The sequence below is a fragment of the Peromyscus californicus genome, unplaced genomic scaffold (assembly GCF_007827085.1).
Source record: "Peromyscus californicus insignis strain IS unplaced genomic scaffold, ASM782708v3 Scaffold_10__1_contigs__length_136768540, whole genome shotgun sequence".
Classification (NCBI taxonomy): domain Eukaryota; kingdom Metazoa; phylum Chordata; class Mammalia; order Rodentia; family Cricetidae; genus Peromyscus; species Peromyscus californicus.
Window position 1 is genome coordinate 63,274,249 of NW_026294391.1, and position 21,708 is coordinate 63,295,956.

Consider the following 21,708-nt stretch of genomic DNA (forward strand, 5'->3'; position numbering starts at 1 on the left):
ATGTATTTTAACTTCAAAATAAAACTATTTATAGTTATGATTGTTTTTGAAAGGTATGAAAAAAGTCTTGTAATTATTTTTTCATTTTGTTTCAAATATTTTGTGTTCATTTATTCTCTCTTATGTATCTTTCACATCCAAAAGAAACTCAGGACAAATGATTAATTGTGGTGCCTATCAGCATACTAAAATGTCTGCTGGCTTCCAGGTTCACTCAGCACCTGTGGTTTCTCTCAGCTCTTCTTACCCCACTCCTATCCTAAAAGTTTCCAGCTCATGGGCTTCTCTTCCCCCAGCTTCTCTTTCCTATATACACCTGCCATTTCAGCCATGTGCCCTCTTGGTACTTGGTCTCTTTGTCCCCTTTCTCATGGCTCTCTTGGCTCTTGGTCCTTTCTCTTAGTCTTCTCCACTCTGCTCTCTTTTCTTCCTCTCTCCCTCTCTCCTCTCACGACTCAGTTCCATCTACTGGCCATGTTTAGTCTACTACTTTCTCTCCTGCTCTGCACTCTTGCAGATGTCTCTGTTTGTAGTCTCCCTCATATCCACAATAAAAACCTTCTCCTTAATCATACCTTGAGAGCGGTCATGTACTCACTTCATACATCTGGTGCCGAAACTCCCCCACTTTATACAGTTTGATGGTTTGTTGAATATGAACTCTTATTTAGCATAACACATATGTTTTCAAAGTTTAAACTTTATTATGTATATTTATTTTAGTCACATTATTACATGATGGCAATAATTATGATAATAAATATAAATGAACTGATAATCAGGGCTATCAACCCATACTTTACAATTTATTCTTTAGTTAAAAGTGAATGATGAGACCAGTGGGGCTAAGTAGTGAGCATGTCTGTCCCTTTTGTGCTACAAATGTCTTTGGCAAGCCAACAAACCAGTAAATAGTGAAATAAAACTTTGAGCTTTCAGTTAGCCTTGTTTGTAGAGGAGCCAGGGATACTTAGCAATGCAAGAATATAATATCTTAAAATTAAAATAAGGCAAGAGCCTGTGTAGCACAGCCATAGATAGTCATAAGTCTCCTGCATTTGTGAATTACTAAGAAAATCCTAACTTTTCCATTACTTCCTTCTATCTATTTTCTAAGTATGCTTTCCTTACTATGTTAACCTCCCTACCCTGACATTGGGGGATCTCTTATTCTTTCTTTACAGCTCCCCTCCCTGACATGTAGCTGCTTCTGCTTGATCTTAAGTGACATGGCTTTTCCTTCTCTCTCCCATTCTGAGATTTTATAGCTTGCCTGCTCTGCAGTCTTCCTTTGAAACTCTAATGAAATTATCTTTGTGCTTCAAAACAATTAAAACAAAGGAATAATTTCCATTTGAAAAGATTAGTAACTATGTGTATATGTTTTCATAATCTAAAAATATTTCCTCTGTAAGACTACAGCAGAGAAGGAAGATCAGTGGTCCTCAGCTGTATGGAGTACAAATGAAATGTCTAGACAGCCTGGGGTATATGTGGCTCTGTTTAAAACAAAAAGAAACTAGAGAATAAAAGAAAATACAACTTCCTTATTCTAGAAATCTGTTCATTTCACTTTATTGTGTAAACAGAAATGATACTCACCTGCATTTTCAAGTTTCCCTTACATTTCAATAGAAATATTTCCATAATATTTTAAAATATAAGTTATACTCAATTTACACAAATAACATCATTATTATTTTAATAATAGATGCATCAAAAGCATATACATATTAAATTCAAAAGGCTTTTTTTATTGAACTCAGTGGTTATAAAAACAATAAGAGAGTACAAAATTGGGGGGTGGACCTGGAGATGGAAGAAGAGAGGTAGCAATGAATATCATTAAAATACTTTGTATGAGTGTATGAAATTCTCAAAGAATAAATAGAAATATATTAAAATGATAAAAAATATATGCACAGATCCATAGATGATGCATTCATGCATACTTTATGTATGTACATATGTATGCTGAGACAGAACATGTATAATCAGATTATAGAGTATCTTGTACATTAAGAAAGTAAGAGCTAAACAACTTACAATGATAGAGGAATTGAAAGAAACAGAAGAGCATTTTGAAAGAGTTGATAAAGGCCAAAGACTCAAGAAGTTGAGTCTTCAAATGGACAATATAATGCAGAATTCCAAGTAATTTATTTGTATGTTCACATTAGTTTCTTTTCTGTTGCTGTGACAAAACACCATAACCAAGGCACCTTACAGAAAAAAAAGAGTTTGTTTGGGCTTATGGTTCAAGAGGGAAAGTGCCAGGAGCCATTCCCCGGTGGTGGATGGGTCCTGCAGAGGGTGTAAGGAGTCGGCGGGAGAAGGAAGTGAGCCAGGCCATGGTGGTCGGGAGAATCTTGCAGCCTGACTGACTAGCAGCCAGAGTGTTTCTTTATTTATACAGAATTTAGTTAGCAGGGATACATTCATGATGTCCCAAAACATAGATCATATCATTTTTGTTTTTGGACATGTGTTTCACTTTCTTTTGCTCATCTTTTAGTCATCATTAATAAACTATGACAGAACAGAGTTATCATTTCCAATCATTTTCCCTCAAATTTTGACATCACTAATAAACAGAGTTATCATTCTTACTCATTAACCCCATAACCCAATTTTTGAGAATCTAGAGGCATATGACAGCCTGTACTCAGGCTGGTTGTTTTGGTTGCTTCAAGGACATTAGACCAAAACAAAATCTTCAACCACCCTGGGCATTTTGCCATGATCCAAACAGTGTATTATTAACTCTTAGTGGTCAGAATGCCCAGGAAAAACCCTCAGGCTAAAGCTGCAGTTATTACAATCAATGTTCACATTTATATTCTTATAGAATTTGTTTATTTGTCTAATCCTGGCATTCTGTTGTTCCTTGGTCATATGACATTATAGTGGCTCTACATGAGCTAACTTCTAAGAGAGGGAGGTCCTAACACCTCATACTTTCATCATCTTTCCACTCCACACTTTGCTCATCAATATGTCTTTGTGTAGGGCAGTTGTATGCCACATAATTGTCTGAGTGTACAGTGGGAAGAGCCTTGTAATGTCAACTGTGGACAATTCCTCTAGCCCACTGAATCTTGTTGACCTTTTTAATTTTGCTTTGTTTTGAATATCTTGTTCCAGTATAAGTACAGGGACAGATGTTTCAAGAATGTTTCATAGCCTCATGAAGAGACCTCTGGCTTCTTTATGTGTCACAACCTCCAAGGCATAAGGAAGACCTTCAAGTAGATAAGGATATCTCCCTCAAAGTGTGTGTGTGTGTGTGGGGGGGGAATAGTATGTTCAGAACTTTCCTGGATAAGCTTAGAAGCAGCATTCCTGGGAGAAGGCATAAATGATTCATCAATCCAATATTCTCAAATTGTACAAATATTAAAAGTGCCCCAAGTATGTAACAGGTAGAGATGAAAACCAAAGGTGGCATGGCAGCCATCATGTGACTCAACTTTGCTGGATCTTTGTCAAGCAACTGTGCTGGCATTATGACTTCTGCCATTCCATTCAGATATGGCTATGCCAGGAAAGAGTCTATCATGGTGAACAGGCATGGCAGCAAATTGCAAGCATAACAGCAGGAGCATCTCAACTGTAAGCAGAAAGCAGAGGGAGGGAATTGGGAATAGGGAAAGGCTATAAATCTCAAAGCCTACTCACAGTTACATACTCCCTTCTCTTGCTGGATTAAAGGCATGTGCCACCACCACCTGGCAAATTATCTTATTATTGAAGCCAGACCTATATATAGGCTATACCTCCTAAACCTCACCAAACAGTACCACCAACTGGGGACAAGGGATTCAAATGCTTGAGCTTATGCAGTACATTTCTCCTTCAAACAGCCACAGTGCTCTTCCTAATTAGGTGCACCACAATTCTGAACTCCTTAAAAGTGAGACAAAAGTATTAACATATTAACAATAGATATAAGAATACCTATTGTTAACAATAACAGAAGGAATGAAATAACAAGTAAAGGAGGGTTGCATCCAAAAAGAAAAGAAATCAAGTTTGTAATATAAAAACCTTGCTAGCTATCAGGATTATGCCAGTTTTGTCAGTGGTATATACACTTGATAGGAAATAGTAAGAAATGCATTTTACCTCCATGAGATTGCTCATAAGAACCAACTGGGTAAATCACAACTGAGGAACATTTTCTAAAATATCTAACCAGTACTAGTTCAATATAAATGTTAGAAACTGTTATTTTCAAGCAGGACCTCAGGAGACAAAGTAATGAAGTAGTATGATATGCTCAAAAAAGATATGGTACAAAAACTAAAAGAATATGGATGAATTACTGATTTTAGTTCCTAGAATGTGACAATATGTCTTTTCTTAGTTGTGGTAAATACACTACTGGAAGATTAATGCTAGAGAAAATTGTATGAGTGATACATAGGAACTCTACTATTTATGTAGTAATTTTAAAATCTAAATTTACTATGTGAAGTAGAGTTGCTCTCCCTCGATTTATTTCTTCCACAATCTAATAAACCTATATTTTAGTGGTCTGGCTTCAATAATAAGATAATTCGCTGGGTGGTGGTGGCACACACCTTTAATTCCAGCACTTGGGAGGCAGAGGCAGGCAGATCTCTGTGAGTTCAAGGCCAGCCTGGGCTACAGAGTGAGTTCCAGGAAAGGCGCAGCTACACAGAGAAACTCTGTCTTGAAAAACCAAAAATAAATAAATAAAAGATAATTCACTAGGGGATCAAAGAATCATAATTTAAATATTCTTATGGAATAGCATCACTTGATGGTACTATGTATTTTCCCCATCAGAATAATAATTGTATGAATTTTTTGTTTTACTTATATTGTAATTGATATTGGCCATCTTTTGTATTGTCTGTGACATTCATCTCCTTCTCTTTGAATTGTTTCTCCCCATTTCTTATCCACTATTTTCTTGTAAAATAAAATAACTGATTAAACTTTTCTTGTTGTTTTAGATTCTGAAAAAATATATTTTAGTTGCATACTAAATTCAATGTATTCTTTTTGTTTTTCAGATGGCAAAAGATACCTTTTGAGGCAACAACACTAGGTGAGGTTGGGGGGATGTGGGGACCCTGGGGTAGGTCCAGGACTCCTGGGGCCCTAAAGGTGCAGGCCCTTCCCAGGCATTTGGCACTGAGGACTGGGACAGATGGTAGTGGGTCAGCTTGTGTGCAGCCAGCAGCCCGTCTCCTTCACCTCTTTAGTTACCTCCAGGCACAGGCCTGGTGCCAGGGTGGCTGCCAGGAAGGCTCTGATGCTGTCCATCTAGTCCAAATTCTCCTAGCTAAAGAGCTGCTCTTGGAGGATGTTATCGAGCTGCTGACATACCTGGGATGGGGGGGGGGGGGGCTCCACTGCATGCTTCCGGGGCCTAAGATACACTCTTCTGGACTCATGCTGTCTGACCTCTCTGTTCCCTAAGAACTGCTGCTCTCATACAACACATTTTTTCTCTGTTCCCTGGGACCCTTCTCTCTTTACTGTATTATATGCACATTTTTGTTGGTGTTTTTTGTGTATTTGGGTCCTTTAACATTTTAAATGCTTTCTCTATCACAAAATTATAAATGCACTTGCCTACATTTCATTGTAATTCTTTAGGGGCTCTATTTATTTTGATTTGAAAAATATTTCACTCATATGGGTATTTGTTAAATGCGACATGCTGTGTTGTGCCTATTGGAATGATTGAAAAAAATTAAACAAATTCAGTGTAGCTGAAACAGTTGGAATTGAGAAAGAATCCTGTAGTGGTTTGAATAGAATGGTCCCAATGGACTCACGTGTTTGAATGCTTGGCCCATATAGAGTGATACTATTAGGAGGTATGGTCCTGTTGAAGGAAGTGTGTCACTGTGAGGGCAGGCTTTGAGCTCTTATATGGTCAAGCTAGGCCTAGTGTGGCAGATCTGCTGCCTGCAGATCAAGATGTATAACTCTCAGCTTCTTCTTCAGCACCATGTCTGCCCACATGTCATGTTTCCCACCATGACATTAGTGGACTAAACCTCTGAACAGTAAGCCACCTGCAATTAAATGTTTTCTTTTATAAGAGTTGCTGTGGTCATGGTGTCTCTTCATAGCAATAGAAACATTAATTAAGACAAATCTTATGACAGATTATGTTTAGTAAATGGACAGGGACCATATTAAAGAAGTATTGGTGATATATGGCATGAAAGAAGGGAGAAAAGTAAAACAATAATAAAAAATAGAGTCATCCACACATAAGTTGCATCAGCTATACCTAGTATATTATAAAAATCAAAGTACCAGGAGGCAGTTTGTGACTGTCTTTTGTAAATGGTACAGTTTATTCTGGTACAATTAGGATTGAGACGCTTGATGTCTTGTCCCATTTTCTGTTGCTTTTCTCATGAGTATTCCCATGCATCCTTCAGATGTCAACATAGCTGAGGGAAATCTGCTGACAGACAGGGTCATTCATGTGACTTAGGGGTTCTAAGTTACTTAAGGGAAGGAAAGATTATAATAATAATTAGTGTTTAGGGACTGCAAGAATTTTCCCCTCAGGATCAAGAAACACCCTAGCAGACTCATAGTTAGTTGTATAATGGTCTTTTTCTATGAAGGTTCTTTCAAACAACAGGTGAGAATCATTTAGAGGATGATATTTATAAAATTATTTTTACTTTAAAAAGAACTATTTCCAGTTATCTGTTGTTTCAATATGGCCTGAATTTGAGTTTGGACAATATAAAATATAATTTTATGCTGTTATTCATTTTCTTAACTGTAGAACTTTTGATGAGAATAAAGTTTGGGAGATACAGATAAAGCAGGAAATACATCTAGTGAGAACTCCAAACTCTTTAATAATGTAGGCACTCTGCCAAAGACCTGTGTTGTGAGCCTATAGCTTTCATGCTAAATACTGTGCTTTCTTTTCCTTAGTTAATTTCACTTGTAACTTGGCAACTATTGTACAGAATGATCCATAAACTCATACTTTTTCATTTAATTGCCATGGAAATTTGATAATTTCATCCTAAAGGAGAGTTGAGGAAAACTCAGGAAGAGATCCGATTACTGAAAACTGGAAAAAATTATTCTTGATTAAAGCACTTCCCCCATGAAAATAGGACCTCCTGAACTTTGTAAGAGCTGATTACTGGAGGCCATTCTTTGGGGGAATGCATAACTGTACTTATTCTACAAATTTCCAGGGATATTGGAGTTGAATAGTGGAGACATCAAAAAGACTTTTAAAGGTGCAATTTAGTGGAATGTTGGCAGCAGCTTATTTCAGTTCCTCTCTATAATGAAGTGCCAAAATATGCAAACCACTTTCCAAACCTATGATGACTGTAAGGAATTTCTGTCAGCTGTCATCACCAATAAAGCTTCCTAGGTGAGAAAAAAATGAAACTGGAAGGTCACAGGAGATTTATTGTTCACTTTTAAAAAGGCATAGCATATATCAATCATTAGGGATCTGGTTGGTTTCTTTGCTTCCCTTAATGATTTCAAACATAAGTATTGGAAAGAGATAGCAAAGATTAGATTACCTACATTTTTTATTTTCATAACTTCATCTTTAGGACACAAATCAGTAATTGTATCTCAAAATGTCTCACCATGTTAATTCAGAATTAAGAATGTGTTGCTTTCCATATGACATAAAAAACATCAATCTACTACAGTTCTTTGCTTAGGTCTTAATGCTGACATGACTTCAATTAATTTCATTTGATTAGAAAAATCGATACTTTATAGGGTGATGCAAACACAGGAAATAAACAATTTTAAGGTCTGGAGTTATTTTGGATGATGTTGTCATGGATCAAACCTGTATTTGCGTTTCATTTCTTAATTTAACATCTGGCATGACTGACAGGAAAATTTTCTATCTCAATATCAATAATATGATTTTCTACCATGTTCTTTCCAGAAAATTGCAAGTTCTTTATCACTTTCATCAGGTTCAATTAATAAATGTAAATATTAACTTCCTATATTGTAAACATGTAGTGCACAGAATATAAACATTATAATATTTCTTGAATATTATATAGTTGTTATTGACACCAGATACTCAGTAAATTAAACATATTCCTGGATAAATCTATTCTAGTAGGCAATTCAGAGATAGAAATTATATACAAATTAGTGTTTCTTTCACATTTCCAGCTATGTAGAGGATTTTTAAAACATTTAGAAAGAAAGCTGTTTTTGAAACAGCTACTAGTAGGGTAAATAGCACAATTAGAGACGATTGAACAATTGCACGCGAAACCAATCATATTGAATGAGAATGTCAGAAAGTCAAAGTATGATGGTTTTCCTCCCCAATATTAGAAACCTCATGATTCCCCAGGACCACAAAAACAAAGTGTAGATTCCCAGTGTTCAGTCATGGAATGGACAGAAATAGAAAGCAAATTTCTATTATTTTTATATGACATCTCTAAGCAGTGATTGTATTTTGGAACCTCATAGATGATCATTAGTGTAGTTGAACATTTCCTAAACAGTAGTTCATTAACTAAGTCAGTGCATCTGACTGGATGCTATCTTTATTCAGACTTTTCCCTTGATTAGAATGAAATACTTTTCCTTCAATTTCTACTCAATTTAATCTAATGTTTAGACCCAGGAGACGATTTTTATCACATTCCTAAGAGAAAGTATATTTTAATATTTGGAGAGAACTATTGTATCCCTAAATCCATATTTCTCTAGTATGTGTAGCACAGATCCCCTTCAAGCTTCCACTATATAATCTATTTCCAGGCTATTTATGATAGAGATCACCTCTTAAGATGTGATAATTTGTCATTATCCCATTTGAAATATTGTATAAAACTGAATATTCCTTTTCAAATATGAATACTACATTACACATTTTATAAATTATTTTATTATTTTATGTATATGAGTATTTTGCCTAGATGTATGTTTGTGCATCACATGTGTGCCTGGTGCCTGTGGAGATAAAAAGAGGGCTTCGGATCTCATGGGACTGGAGTTCCAGACAGTTGTAAGTCATCATGCCGATGCTGGGTATTGAACTGAGGTCCTCTGCAAGAATGACAAGTGCTCTTAACTGCTGAGCCAACTCTTCAGTGCCCATTGCACATTTCTCAGTCAATATGTTTCAATGTTAAACTGGACTGTCATGCTAACATGGTATTCTAATGCTCAATGACCATCTGTTTTTTATATGCAGCATTGTTTCTGCCACTTTCGTAATGTGTAATAATGTCAGCTTAGTGAAGAAAAACTAAGTTTAGTGCTCAGTTTGCATACAACTGAAGGGTGGATATCCAAGAGAATATTTGCAAAGGATGTAAACTCTGATGTTCTTCCTTTCCTACTATATTGGTAGCATATAGAAAGGAGAGCCTCCTAGAAGAAGGTCAGCTTTATAGTATTATTGAGAAAGACAAACTTACAATTCAGGTTATGTGAAAACATAAATTGATTTCTTTTCCACTTTATTTAGCTACTTGGGATTAGAAATAATAACCAAATTCAAAAAAGGTGACTTAAGCTGAAGAAACAGCAAGAACAGAGCAAATGAGTGTTGAAAACTTAATTTTGTTTGTGAAAAATTCATGGACAACATTAACATAAAGAAAAGTTGACAGCAGAGCAGGGAATTGGCTGAGAAAAGAAGAGGAAGAGCATATGGTAATTTTGTCAATTCTCTGTATGGCCATAATTCTTTGTGAGTCTAAGTCTGAAAAATTCACCTGCTAAGTGAAATCAATATGAAATCCAACTGCTCTGCCATGTTTTGCTGAAGTTTTAATCTCACTCAGTGAGAGACAGGCTCTTGACCTTGCCATGGCTTTTGAACAGCAGCCTCAGATCTGTTTTTACTATCAACAGAAAAAAGAATGGGAAAAACAGGAGAAATTCAAATGGGAATAGGAATAGAGAATAGTACAATTGTTGACTAAACTCAGTGGCTTCATATTTTAAAAATAGTTGACTGTTAGAACAAAAAATAGAGCTCAGAGATAGCATATCTGTAGGAAAAACATCCAGAAATATTAATGAGTTATTCAAGTTAAATAGCTGCTGTCAAAGAAGGGTAATAATTGGAGATGTTTGGATTCAGCACCTTCGAACTATAAGAATCACTCTTTTTGGTACAGATGTTCAGAAATGACAGAAACAAGGCCAAAGAAGAAAACCAAATCCTTGCAAGAAATCAATCTTTTCTGTTTCCTTTGTCTTTTTTGTACGGGATATCAATACAAACTACATGGTGTGGGAATATAGATAGGCACTGATGGTCAGTCTTTTAACTGGGTACAGCAGTATGGAATGGATCCAGACAACAAGAAATCCTGTTACTCAGAATCACTAGAGAGAGGGGGATCATTAAATACATATATATAAATCATTACTTGTATTTAATTCCAGTCCAATATTGAGTCTACTGAAAAAGACTGATGCAGAAAGGTTATTACATTAAAGTGCATGTCAACTACATTTATTTCTCAAATCAAACAACTGTGGTTATTTACAACTATATTGCTACAGTTTTTAAAATAATTAATCCAGTATTAAAATGAGCTTTTCAGAACAGATTTTAGAGACCATGGTAGCTATTGGATTCTGTGGTGATATTTGTCCTGAAATAAGCACATATTTGTCATGTTAATCAATATCTCACTTACTAGACAGATGTTACCCAGCAGAAAGTGCTTGATCACATTATTTTACAGTACAGTTGAACTGATGTTTAAAAGCTGTAGTTTGTTCAACTTGTCAATTAAATGCTACTCCATGTACAGTTCCTAAAAAACTGGAAACTTAGAAAACCTTTCATTCACTTTAAAAAGATAGTCTTCTTTTACCAGAATCTTCATATATGTGTCACATGGGTTCTCCAAAACAAAGAGACATGTTCTTGTTGGACTTGATAGGTTTTTAAAGATAAATACTAATCATAAGTCTTGGTCACTCAAGATTTCACATAAACCTGTATTAAACTCAATAGCTTCCATCAATCAGTGAATCCTCATCAGGATTGCCTGTATATTACAGAATATTCAAGAGAGAAAAAAAACATATGGAATATAAGAAAAGTTACAACATAAGAAAACTATAAATTAAAGAGTTCTGAAATGAAATAATAACAACACTGAGAAGTAAATAGTATTATACGGTATACAAAAACAAGAATTTTATCCTTGGCCAAATAATTGTTATCTATAAAATTAAAGCAATTAGACTCAATTGATAATATCTATTATAATTCCACTTGGTATCTATGGTTAAGACTAAATAGATAAATTAAATCTTTTACAAGATTATTTTCTTTTTATAAATCTTAATAACTTTTTTCTTTTTTTCCCCCACTGTCCTTCCTGCCTCCCAAATCCTAATATATATATATATATATATATATATATATATATATATATATATATATATATATATATATATATATATACCCCTACTTACTCTTTTTCAAATTCTGGCCTATTTGTCTTAACTCTTTATATATATTATATATATATATATCATATAATACATATATATATAGTTATAGTTATATTCCTAAGTACATAAATACAACCTGCTCAATCTGTATAATAGTTGTATGTGTGTTTTAAGAGCTAACCATTGGTACTGAATCTGAATAACCAGTTGGTGTGTGCTCCTCCTTGGGGAAGACTATTTCCCCACTCTCAGCATTCATTAGTTGCCTGTAATTTTTGGTATATGGTTGAGGTCTCCTGGGCTTTCCCCCATCCATGTTAGCATGTTCATTGTTATTGTCCTTGTTCAGCTCATGTTTAGGTAGTCATGTTAATAAGACTTTATGGGTGCAGCTTCTGACATTTCTAGGAGACATAATTTCCTTGTTCCTCTTGCTCTTACGGTCTTCCCATACCCACTTCCACAGTGATTTTCGAGCCTTGGCTGCAAAAGATGTTTTGTAGATGTATCCATTTGGACCAGGCTCCATAACTCTACATTTTGATTAGTTGTAGTTTTCTGTAATGGTTTCCATCTGTTACAAATAGAAACTTCCTTTTTGACAGGTGAGAGCTACACTTATCTGTTGGTATAACAATATATAACAAAAATGTAGTTAGAGACGATACTGGTTTAGTGAAGTGGTGGCTGTAGGTTTTTCTCCAAGGTTCGTGACTTTATTAGCACTGGATATTTGTCTATGTTTCCATTACTAGGCATGACTTCCCTCTTGTTGAGTGGGTCTGAAGTCCAATTAGAGAGCTGTTGGTTACCCCTAAGGTATGTGTGCCACACTGTTGTCATTCATAGATATCACAGTTAGGTAAACAGTTGATTGCTTACTTCCTATGGAAGCTTCTATTGTGTCTTCTGGTATCATGAAAGCTAGTCATTAGGGAAGGGGTTTTCAGTCCTGCATGGTGGCTCACACTTATAATCCCAACACTCAAGAGGCTGAGGCAGGAGGATTGCTATGAGTTTTAGATCAGGTCAACCTACAGTGTGAGACCTTATGTCATTCCATGATTCTTCATTTATGGTCTAAATAATTTCTTTTATAAAAAAGGAAAGGAGGCCGGGCAGTGGTGGTGCATGCCTTTAATCCCAGCACTTGGGAGGCAGAGTCAGGCAGATCTCTGTGAGTTCAAGGCCAGCCTGGTCTACAGAGCAAGATCTAGGACAAGCACCAGAACTACACAGAGAAACCCTGTCTCAAAAAAAAAAAGGAAAGGAGGAACATGAGCAGAGTAGTATTTTACCCAGGAAATGATCAAATTCAGTATATTCTTGATACACTATAACTGCTAGCCTTTGCCTTCTTCTAGACACTCAAAAGTCATACCCTAGGTCAAACAGAAGTAATAATTGTACATGTTTCTACATGTTCTTGACTTTTAAAAGTGTGTTTTCCTATATCTTCACAGGAACCTGTGTTGAAGGTTTAATAATACCCTTGACATTTGTGAAATACATGAATTGAGGAATTGAGCGATTTAATTATTTACCTCGTCTCAGGTAAACAAGCCTGGAATGCTAGTCTGTTTATTTCTACCTCTCTGTGCTTTTCACTATGTCATTGTTCAGCCTCAAATGTTGATAAATATTAACGGTAACTAAATCATCTGGAATAGTGTATACCTATGTTTCCTAACAATAACCACCAAATTTCAGTGATGTAATAAAAGCCAAGTTTCTTATTTATGCTACATATAATGTATAGATCAGCAAGGGGCTCTACTTATTCACTTACTCAATGACCATTTGGGCAAATTACACAGCATTTTATAGTTGTACTATCTAGAACACAAGGCATCCATGATAAAAAGAGCAGAAAAGTAGAAAATCATAATAAAAAATATTGTTTCTTTTTATCATTTGATCCAGAAGTGAGTGATGCATATTGTTTTCACTTACAGCCTATGGGTCAGAATATATGGCATAACTAAAAAGGATCTGAGAGATATTGAAGACCACATGGATATATAGTAAGCAGTAAAATGTCTCTGCTCTGATAGGTAATATCCACTGAGTACTTGATACTTACCAAGCAGCATGCTGTGCCATTATTTAATGCTCACTTTTGCCATGTACTCTAGATGTGACAATTTTTGCTGATTATAAATTTAAGTTTAAGAGTGACAGTTTGAACAAGGTTATACTGATAGTAAGTGAAAATGCCTTCTTTCAAACTCATATTTTTGTGATCCTAGAACCAGAACCACACTAATTTGTTTAAAGCCACAAACACTTCATTTTCTTAGTCAACTTTTGATCCTTTATAAATATGAGCTAAAGTTTTCACTTACTCCTTCAAACACATAATTTCTATTTCAACTTTTACCTTCATTTTAAATGAATGACATATTTTGAGTAAAAGGAGACAGAAGAACCCATGCTGAAGAAATTTCTCTTCTTGTATTTTCTCTCCTTTTTCACATTAGTACTGCCTCATGTGGGAAGCCTGAGAGTCTGCCCAGAAAAGGTGGTTATCTATTTGAGTGTACATCCTCTTGCCCCGTTACATATCATGGATGCTACTTACGACCCATTCCCTGTATATAGAAAGATGAGCACCATCTTCATTACGACTCACAGAAGACATAAAGATATTGCTAATGATTCAGAATATCCCTGTTCTATGATGCCTCCTGTCTTAGTTTGCTTTCCATTGTTGTGACAACAACATGTCCAAAAGAAAGGTGGGGGATGGAAAGTTTTATTTCTGCTTATAAGTTACAATCCATCACCAAGAGAAGGGAAGTCACAGCAGCAACCTGAAGGTAGCACCTGAAGCAGAAGCCCTAGAAGAACACTGTTTACTAGCTTGCTTCTCTTGTCTTGCTCAGCCTGGTTTCTTGTATTATCCAGGACCACTTGCCTAGGATTAGTACAACCCACAATGAGCTCAGTCTTCCCAAATAAATCATTAATCAAGAAATGCCCCCACAGACTTGCCTACAGAATTATCTTATGGAGGTGTTTTCTCAATTGAGGTTCCCTTTCTCAGATAACTAGTTTGTGTCAAGCTGACAAAACAACTAGTCAGCACAGCTCCTTTTGTAACAATTTACAATGAAGTTTACCAAGTCAAACTGTACTAGTAATATGTGGGAATTAGAGCCTTATAAAAGACATTCTACATGGTGTTCCCCTCATTTGCCTTCTGTCTTCAGCTATATTAAAGACAGTGTCTGTTTTCCTCTGGAGGATGCAGCACATGTACTCTTTTGGAAGCTATGAGCAGCCTCCACCAGAAAATAAATGTGGCTGAGCCTTGATCTTGGACCACCAAGTCTCAAAATGTGAGAATTAAATGTATTTTCTTCATAAGTGACTCAATCTCTGATAATTGGTTAAAGGAGCACAAATGGACTACAGCAGCTAGTGTCTCACAGACTCATTTAATGTGGGACCGAATGTGATTTCCCTTGTTTAAGCAGTGAGGGGATGTGATTCAATGAATCATCATTTATTTATAAGCTCCCGAGTAGTTACAGACCACACATTCAAATCCTCAGTCTAGATTAATTTAAAATAACCACTTTTTTTTTAAATCTCAATTCTGGCTGGGTGGTGGTGGCACACACCTTTAATCCCAGCACTTAGGAGGCAGAGGCAGGCGGGTCTCTGTGAGTTCAAGGCCAGCTTGGTTTACAGAGGGATTCCAGGACAGCAGAACTGCACACAGAGAAACCCTGTCTTGAAAAACCAACCAAACCAAACCAAACCAAAACAAAACAAAACAAAAAACCCACTCAATTCTGTAGAGTTAATTTCAAACTCCAAATACTAGTAATGCTTTTATTAGATTGGTGAAACACTTTCATTATATATTCATAACTCGTAGCCTAGAATAACTGCATGGGAAATAACTCATAGTTTAGAATAATTACAATACTAGGAAATAGTCAAGGATGTTCTCAAAACGTACAGATAGTCAAGATTATTAAGTAATTGCATATGTGTTAACTGGTTATTAGAGCATTTTTTGTACAATGGTTTATTTGATAAACATCAATTACTGTTTTAATTTTTAAAAGGAAAATTTAAATTAGACTTCAAAACACTTTAGTACTTTAGTCTATAATCTTTTACCAGCTGATCTCCACGGCCATTCTTGCCTTGCAAAGAAAAAAAACAAAAATACCATTTCATGCAAAGCCCAACACAGAGACAATCTATAAAAAGCATTAAAAATTTAAATATGTTCCTTTTAATCTTACCATGGACTATTAGGAGATTATCCCTTAGTTGTGTAAATTTAGGCAAGTAGGGAAGAATTACCTTAATATTAACTTTCATGTTCTGAATTGAGATAAAAATATCTTCCCTGTGAACAGCATAGTTTTTGTTTGTGAATTACATATTTTAATCTAAGAAAAAGTTGTTTGAACAATTAGAATTTCTCTACCAACTTAATGTATATTGATGTATGTTACATCGTGAACTAATATTTTCTACATATATGTAAGTTTCCATATGCTGACACTTGCATTATTACTTATCTTGCCTTATTGTTCATGTACAGAAAGCAAAAAAGTCTAAGAGGCAAGGTTACCTCTCCTAAATCCTACAAACAACAGACAATTTGAAGACGTACTATCATTCCTTGGTGCCTTCTGTGTACCGGACATGAGACTAGGCCTATTATTCCTTTATCCTTGTCCTAACACTGAGAAATAGACGTTCTTTCCTCCATCATACATTTGAAAAATTGAATATTGGGGGTGGGGTGTCAGTAAATTGTCCAAGGTCACTCACCTGGTTAGTAACAGAGATAGAATTCATTCACGAGTTTCCAGGAGTCTAAAGCCCCTTCCTTCATTTTGCACTGTCTTTCAGAGATCATAGTCACGTGTCAGGGCAATGTTCAATTTATCTTGGCATGAATGCATGCTTTCCAGATGCTGAGAGCTATAGAATAGCGTTGTTCTTTCATTTCCTTTTAACTCACTTGCTTTTTCTAACAAAATAAGCTGCTCTATTCTAGTGTCTGCTCTGCTGACCTTGTGTCTCTTTGCTAAATATCTAATTTTTTAAATTTACCCTTTCTTTCTGTAAGGCTGAAATGTTTTTGATTGGATTTATCATACTCCAGAAATTTAGGATCTTTTGAGTGTTTACAAGGATAGCCTTTTCCCCTGGATTTGATTATCTCATTGACAGCAGCCGATATCCTCACGCTTAGGAATGTATTTACTTATAGGCACATAAGTAATTCATTTATAAAATTGAATTATCTGACTAGGGAGATTGTGTGTTTTGATTGTGTAGCAGTCCTTCTGAAACTGACTTACAATTGATAAAAGCCAGATGGAAAGCGGAAACAGTCCATTTCATGACTCTTTAAATGTTTAAGTTTGTTAACTCGTGCACTTCACATGTTTTGAAGTTCGGTGGCAGGGTGGAAACAATTTGTTGGTAAGTTTTAATATGCAAAATATGAAGCAAGTACTTAGAGCCTTCTAGTACAGCAGAAAGGCTTTTGACTTTAGAATAGTTTGAGAGACAACATAGAAATAGCTCATCTTTAAACTCTTGTTTTTAATTCCTTTTTCATTATTGTACGTTTTTCATCTAAATGGTTTTTAACATGTATGTTCTCTGTGTTAACACCTCAGAGTTAAAATGATTTTTAGTATATTATTATACTGTCACATATTCCATAAGTAATTGACTCAAGCACAGCAATAAGTATATTTCTTTTTAATTTTTTTATTCAAAATTAAAATATAATTACACCATTTCCTCTTTCCTTCCTCAATCTCCCCATTCTCACTATAATTCATGGTCTCTGGTCTCTTTTTCTTTAATTGTTGTTACACACACATACATATATATATATATATATATATATATATTCATAAATATATAAAGAAAATACACTCATTTGTGTATATGCTTTCCCAATCCTAGACAAAGAATTGCAGGCAACTAAGGAATACAAACTGCAGGAGAAAATAGTCTTTCCCAGGGAAGAGAACACAAAATGATTACCCAACAAGTGTATTTTTTAATATGACATTTGTACTTTGTGTTTGTATGATGCTTGTATGTGTGAATTGTGTTCACATACTTATGTGTGGGAGTGGAAGCATGTGCATGTTGAGTCATATATGTGGATGTCAGCGGACAAGTGTGTGTCAGTTCCTCACCTTCTACCTTGTTTGAGACATGGTCCCTTGTTGTGTGCAGTTGTGTACACCCGGCTAGCTGGCCCATTTGCTTCTCAAGAGTTTGCAGTATCCATGTTCCATATTTCTATAGGATTACTTGGATTAGAAGCACATGGCAATACACCCGCTTTATATAGGTTTGGGGCAGTTTAACTAAGGTCTTCATGCTTGGACAGCAAGCACTGTACCTACTAAGCAATCCCCTTAGCTTGACATTTGTAAGTTTTTCAATAATAACTTAGATGCTATATAATAACATAAGCATTTTTAGTGATTATAACTATCTTCACAGCCATATTCTGTGGTGTTTGCTGTTTTTATCACTATTCTTCAAGCTCAGGAAAATGAAAGTTAGAGAGTTTATATAATCTTCCCATGGTCATAAACAAATTAAACTCAGAATACACATAGCTTCAGGCTTCATTATTTACCAGTATGCCACATTGCTTCTTCATTAAGAAACTAGTCGATTATGATGTTATTAAGCACCATACAAAGAAATTAGTAATTCACTTTTTAATTTTAAGTATGTCACTGCCATTCCCTCACTTCTCCAATACAAAAAAAAATCATCATGGGAGATAGACTTTTCCTGAATCATCACTTGACATCACTTTCTAAGATTTATGAAACAAATTGCATTATACATTTTATCTTACCTGTTTACATCCTTTACACCTATCATTCCTAAAATACTTGTGTTTGTGGCTCCAAACTCTGCTACATGCTACTATATATACATCTTAGGGTATGACTAAGACATTATCCACAAACTTTCTCATTACTTTCATAATGAAGTCCTAACTACATGGTGTATCATTGAAGGTGCTCAATAATCTGGCTTCTAGGAGCCATCCAAATTTATTTAAAACTATCTCTCAGCTTTCACTTATATATGTAGTGCTCTAATCTAAACTCCAGCTACAGTAAGTACTCAGCATTCCAGAAGGATGAGTGCCTGTCTTCTCTGGTCTCCATGTACTTTTCAGTAGTAGTCTTCTTGCTTGCAGCTTCCTTCCTTGTAATTATCGTCAACTGATATTCTAGTCAGATATATGAAGCATACATAAAATTGTGCCTCATATGTAACTTGGTTTTCAATCTCCTTGTATACAACTTTACTTTCTATTTCTGAACATGCATTATATCGCTTTGTTCTTTCCTTTTATTCTTTTCTCCCTATACCTACTGGGGGATCCTCCTTACCCTCTGTTTTAGTGAATATTTTAAGGTCAAGATACATGCCTTTTTATCTTTCTATTCTATACAGAATTAACCAAACTCCTTGAACTTCATAGGTACTTACTATTTTTCAAAATAACTAAAAAATGGCCTATAACATATGCAAGTTTGCAGCCTCTGTATCAAATGAGCAACATGTTATGCCATAAACTATTATAATACGAAGTTAAGTAGCTTGAAGTGTGAGCATCTGTGAGTACAGATATTTAGGGATTTGGGAAGTGAATTGTGTTCTAGCATAGTAAAAATCATATGACAATCCTTTTATGCTCATGTAATTTATGAGAGGTCCTGACCAATTTTATTCCTAAAATAAGAAACATAGAATAATTATATGATTCTGCCACAAGCCTAGGTACTGTGTGCTATCATAATTGTAAAACTAGAGCTAAAGTAAATTCAAATTCAACAAAACTTAGAAAAATGGAAGGAAAAAGTGTTCTCTTATTCTAATACAGCACATATTCTTTAAGTCTAAAATCATCAGACTCTGATAAAAATAATGTTAATGGTAATTAAAGAATTGGGAAAAACAATAACATGACAACCTTTAAATCTGAGATCTAGACTTACTATTTTTGAGAATTTCATACATGAGTGCTGTTTTTACACCATTTCCATCTACAATATCTCCATTTCAACTTCTCCCATGATCTCCCACTCTCTTTCAAATCATGCCCTCTTATTCTTTAACTATTATCTCTCTCTCTCTCTCTCTCTCTCTCTCTCTCTCTCTCTCTCTCTCTCTCTCTCTCTCTCACACACACACACACACACACACACACACACACACTTTTTTCTCTTGAGTGTATTTAGTGTTTCTTGTATGTATACATATTCAAGGCTGAACACTTGGATAATCTATCAGGTGGCTTTTCCCTGAGCAAATTTATTCTCTCTCTCTCAGCAGACATTAATTTTTAAACCTGTAATAAGTTCATTGTACTTAAACTAGATCTAAAAGTAATTTTTTCTACATTAGTTTTTTATAGGTAAATTGTATATAATAATGTCTAAGAAAAAAGATGACATGCAGATTCAAATTAATGCCCAGAAAATTATTCAAAAATGTAACAATAACAGCTATTTTTACTATGTGCTTAGTATTTTTGTTTCCCTATATACTATCTCACTTAATTATCACTAAACTGCTAAGGTATTATTGTTACATTTCCCCCTCCATTCACAGAAAATGAAACTGAAGTATGGAGAGGTATTTGACTATCAGAGGCACAAAAGATAGTAAATAGCAAAACTACAATTTGAACTAATGGAATTTTCTTTTTGTTGTGATTGCAACCAATATCTTAGGTTGTTCATTTTGATACTTTCAGCTCCCTCTGAGTATTTTAAATGCTCATACTTCCCCTGCTTTTCATTAAACCAATGATCTTCTCAGGGACTTTGTATATAATTTGTATTTTATGTAGTGTTCTCTTATCTTTTTGACCATCTAACTCTGTATACTATCGACATCCCAGAACAAATATCACTTTTACAGGGAGGCCTTCCCTAATCACTCAGTTTTGATTAAGTGTCCCTTTCATGAACTGTCAAGGGATCCTGTACTTGATTTCATCCTTCCACTTTCACAATGATAATATTATAATCAGGTTGTATTTATATGACAAACAACTATTAGAATTTTATTTCATATGCATGTACTTATTTTATTTTATTCTTTCAGGAATGTAAGATTCACAGCTATAGCCACAGTACATAGAATGTCCTCAGGAGCACCAAGGATATTGATAATATTTGTTGCATAAATCCATGAATATATAAATACAGTGCATGAGTGTTTAGAGAAAAAGAATGGTAATTTCTTGGTTTATAAAAAAGCTCCTGGTAATAATAGCTACTTGGTATATGTGTAGAAAAAAGTTGGACACTAGATGGATAATATTTTTGAAAATGGCCCCTGCACAAACTGCAAAGAGCCCAGGATATTTTCTTATTAATTTTTTTCTTTGATTATTTCACACATGTATATAATTAATTCTGATTACTCCTGACCTCTATTATTTTCCTCCTGACACACTTCATCTCTAGAACCTGGGGAAAGGGGAATCCCTAGCCATATATTATTTTAAAACTGGGTTTACAGTATCAAGCATTAAGCCCCTCTTGCAGAGGAGCAGGATTCAAATCCAGTATGAGAGTGGTTAGTTGCTGACTAGTAGTCATGCCACTATTGCAGCTGTGGGCACATCTTGGCTGTCAGGTTGGTGGGTTTGTTATTGTTCATAGGGTCCACAGCTAGGTAAGAGTGTTGATGCCTTATCTTCCCCAGGATCCTGAATAGCATTTTCTGGCATTATGAAAGCTAGCTATCAGGAAGAAGGTTTCCACCAGCTTGATTTCTTTATGTTTGGCAATCAAGGTATGTGTTATCTTCTGAAATAAGGTCTTAATAAGTAGTTTTAGTAGGCAACCAAGAGGAATGGGAAGAGCTTATATTCTTGGTGGGGGCCAACTGAGGCATCCATGTCTAACAATAATAAGGAGATTTTCCACACCAACCATAGGGATTTGTTCATGGGATGTTTGTTCCATTTTGTCATAAACACTTTTTTGCCCTCCATGGAATCTGTACTGGTTACTGAGGGAAAAAAATTACATACAGGATGAATGTCTGTTAGTGACAGGAAAAAGAGAAGAAAAATGATGAAAAGAAATATAAGATAAAAGTGATTATGCCAAAGATAAAAGGGTCATCCTACTAGTAAAAAACAAGGCATTATTTATTCTGATCTTGTGAGAATAACCCTTACTAATTGCCAAGGAATGCTTACTGAGA

General features: G+C 35.2%; 1 long non-coding RNA gene across 1 annotated transcript in view; it reads left to right on the forward strand.

Moving 5' to 3' along the window:
• The window catches only part of LOC128115244 (uncharacterized), a 56,765-nt gene that overhangs the window by 18,930 nt on the left and 16,127 nt on the right, over positions 1 to 21,708 (forward strand). Inside the window, exons 2-3 of the long non-coding RNA XR_008220040.1 lie at positions 5,043 to 5,077; positions 12,915 to 13,005. This is a non-coding gene — a long non-coding RNA (uncharacterized LOC128115244). The remainder of the gene's footprint in view (positions 1 to 5,042; positions 5,078 to 12,914; positions 13,006 to 21,708) is intronic.